At 36.8% G+C, this 3,141-nt stretch overlaps 1 long non-coding RNA gene and 1 other non-coding gene across 2 annotated transcripts; both read left to right on the plus strand.

The window, feature by feature from the left end:
* Positions 1-420: 420 nt before the first annotated feature.
* On the plus strand, positions 421-2,839 carry LOC115290440. The gene is made up of 5 exons (XR_003908091.1): positions 421-638; positions 1,027-1,114; positions 1,662-1,816; positions 2,060-2,164; positions 2,439-2,839. It is a non-coding gene; the product is annotated as an uncharacterized LOC115290440 (long non-coding RNA).
* On the plus strand, positions 1,887-2,105 carry LOC115290881. The gene has a single exon (XR_003908268.1). It is a non-coding gene; the product is annotated as a small nucleolar RNA U3 (small nucleolar RNA).
* Positions 2,840-3,141: the final 302 nt, after the last annotated feature.

Raw genomic sequence — 3,141 nt, forward strand, 5'->3', positions numbered from 1 at the left:
TTCCAGGCTCTCTGTCAGTCCAGATAACGGTAATATAATCCTGAGTTATTTCCTTAACCATAAACCAGAATTCCCTGGAATAATCCTGGAAGAATTATTTAAAGAGAACAGTCAAGTGGAAAATTAGTGGCATAATCAGTCAAAAATTGACAGAGCCTCTTAAAATATTGTAAAGCTTACTTTGGATAATAGTAACTCAATGATTCATATTTTAGGGCACTAGAGAGAAGCTCAAGGAACAAAAGTGATTATAAGTATCATACATATAAGGGAAAATGTCATCCATCCCATTAAGCAGTATACAAGGTACTTTTAGCTGTCACTGTAATCTTAAAGTTAAAGAAGATGATTTATTCAACATGAACTCACTTGTGTCACCTTTGCTTCCTATAGAGGTTGCAAAAGTAGAATTCATTTCCAGGGACAAGAACCTTGGGCTGTAGATCCTGTGCTATGGAGACCCAAGAAATGCGCCCATCACAGTGCACCTGAAAGAAATGAGCCATTAAGAGAACCAATTCATGTAATTTTTGAAGCAGCTTCACAGAACAACATTCACAAAAATGTGAATATGCGTTTACAGAAGCTCTTTATCTCAGACCCTATTACAGGAATAAACTTGGAAAGTAATTCTATTGGTAAGTCTATTCTGTGTAATAACTCTGTTAATAACACAAATGTACCACACAATCAAGGGCAAACTGATGTTCTTAATGTTTAGAGTGTGTCTATATTTCTCATATACACTCTTTCCAAGTGGTAATGAAGAATTTTTTTTCATGAATACCATTAGTGGCAATATGCAACATCATTTCAAATTCCAGAAACTAGCTCTTAATTATTTGAAAACTGAAACAAAAAAATGCTCTTTTAAGTATAGCTTTGTATGTTTTTAAGTTAAATGGTCTGACAGAATTTTAGATATTTGAGAACAGTAGTGTAGAACAATTTGAGTAGAGAACATTCTGTAAAATATAAAATCTAATACAAATGTTTGTTTGACTTATTTCTTCCTTAATCATTCAGTGACAGAGTCACAGAACATCCCTGGGAACCACGAAGAACCAGGGAAATGAGCACAGAACCTTAGAAGCTCTCTTGGTCAAGTGTCCAGGTGGGTAATCAGTTCGATTATAAGCTCTTTCTTTATATAATGTTCAAGACGGCATCTTCCTATGAGACATTACTAGTCAGAAATTCAAATCAGAATATGGACATCCATGGAAAAACCCAGAATAATGGCGGACTCACAAGCTTTTAGTCTTTCCTAAGATGTTGTGTTTAATCTGAAGTGGGAAGCTGGCTTTCAAGAACTTTATTAGCTTTTAGAAACAGTGAAGCAAGGAGGTGCCTGGGTGGCTCAGTCAGTTAAGCATCGACTTCGACTCGGGTCATGATATCACAGTTGGTGGGTTCAAGCCCTGCATTGGGCTCTGTGCTGACAGCTCAGAGCTTGGAGCCTGCTTCTGATTCTGTGTCTCCCTCTCTCTCTGCCTGTCCCCTGCTCATGTTCTGTCTCTCTCTGTCTCAAAAATAAATGAACATTAAAAAATATTTTTAAATAAACATTTAAAACTTAAAAAAAGAAAGAAACAGTGAAGCATTGACAGAACTCTGTGTTTTTATGGCTTAAAATCAGGGAGTGCCACTGTCTCTTCCAGTGAGAGCCTTTCTGGAGCGTTGAGAACCCAGGTTGCAGCCTGAGCATTCTGGCAAAGAGCAGGTGTCACCATCTTGGAGGCTGCTCCTCAGGGTTACAAGGACACCGAGAACAAGAGGGAAGGTGTTCCCTATCAGCATCCAAAAGTCAAAAGAGGTATAATTACATTTGTGGACTCAGCTAACACTATGTGTGTTCATTTCCAACTTTTTAAAAAAGTTTTTCTAAGACTATACTTTCAGGGATCATTTCTATAGTTTGTTAAAAAAGTTTTTCTTTTTGTCTATGTGAGAGAGAGAGAGGAGAGAGAGAGAGAGAGAGAGAGAGAGAGAGAGCAAGTGTGAGATGGAGTGGGGGAAGAGGGTTTGTTTTTCTGAGGCCTTTCTCCATGCCTTTTAGATGTCCACCTTCTTGCTGTGTCCTCACATTGTCTTCCTCTGTGTGAGCATCCATGATGTCTCTCTGTCCAAATTTCTTCTTTTATAAGGACACCAGTCAGATCAGGTTAGTGCCCATTCTGACAGCTCCATTTTAACTTAATTTTCTCTTTGAAGCCCCCTTCTTCAAAAACAGTCACATTGTGAGGTAGTAGGAGTTAGGGCTGAATTGGGGGAGCTATAATTCCATCCATGTCAGTTTGTAAGGAAAAAATGGCAAAGCTCATGAACAAAAAATAAGTCAAAGAGCATTTGGTATGTCTCAGGTGTGTTTCAGAATATATATGTGTATGTGTATATATATATATGTATACATATATATATTTCCTGCTCATGCCTAGGTTGAAAATCAACTCATCTAAGAAACAACTTGCCTTGAAAAATGAAGTTTGGAAATTACAAAAACACCATCTTGGGAAAAAATAAAGACTACAATATCCTGATTGACACAACCAATATGGAAACCTCTCACAGTCTGGCAAACAAGCTTCCCTTGAACTGGCAGCAAAAAGGCAGCACCACACTGTGTATTTAAGACTTTGAAAAGAATTGTCATCATCATACTGTTCTGCCATTTTATAAAATCCAGTGAAAACCCTCAGAACCCATGTAAGGATGAGCAGACTCATCCTGTAATCCTCCTTGTGAAAGGGACTCTCCAGGTTGTGAAACACAATCACTTATTTTCCTTGAATCTGGCTGCATCCCTGATAAATTATGCAGTTCCATATGGTCTAGAATGGCTCCTATTACAGTTCTTGTCTTTCCAAAATGAGACCAATTTGGGAAAGCAATAAATACTGGACATTATGAGCAATTTAATTTGTTCTTGACATATATGTCAATATATACATTCATATGCAAATACAAATATGTGTATATATACATATACACATATATATATATATAGAGAGAGAGTTTTATTTGTTTTCTTCTTTCCTATTTCTATTATTTCATCAAACATCGTAAGCCAAGAATTATTCATCTATTTCTAAGCAATTATAATTTTTTACAAAAGCAAATGAGCTGAATTCCTTGCCAAGG

The sequence above is a fragment of the Suricata suricatta genome, chromosome 4 (assembly GCF_006229205.1).
Source record: "Suricata suricatta isolate VVHF042 chromosome 4, meerkat_22Aug2017_6uvM2_HiC, whole genome shotgun sequence".
Taxonomy (NCBI): domain Eukaryota; kingdom Metazoa; phylum Chordata; class Mammalia; order Carnivora; family Herpestidae; genus Suricata; species Suricata suricatta.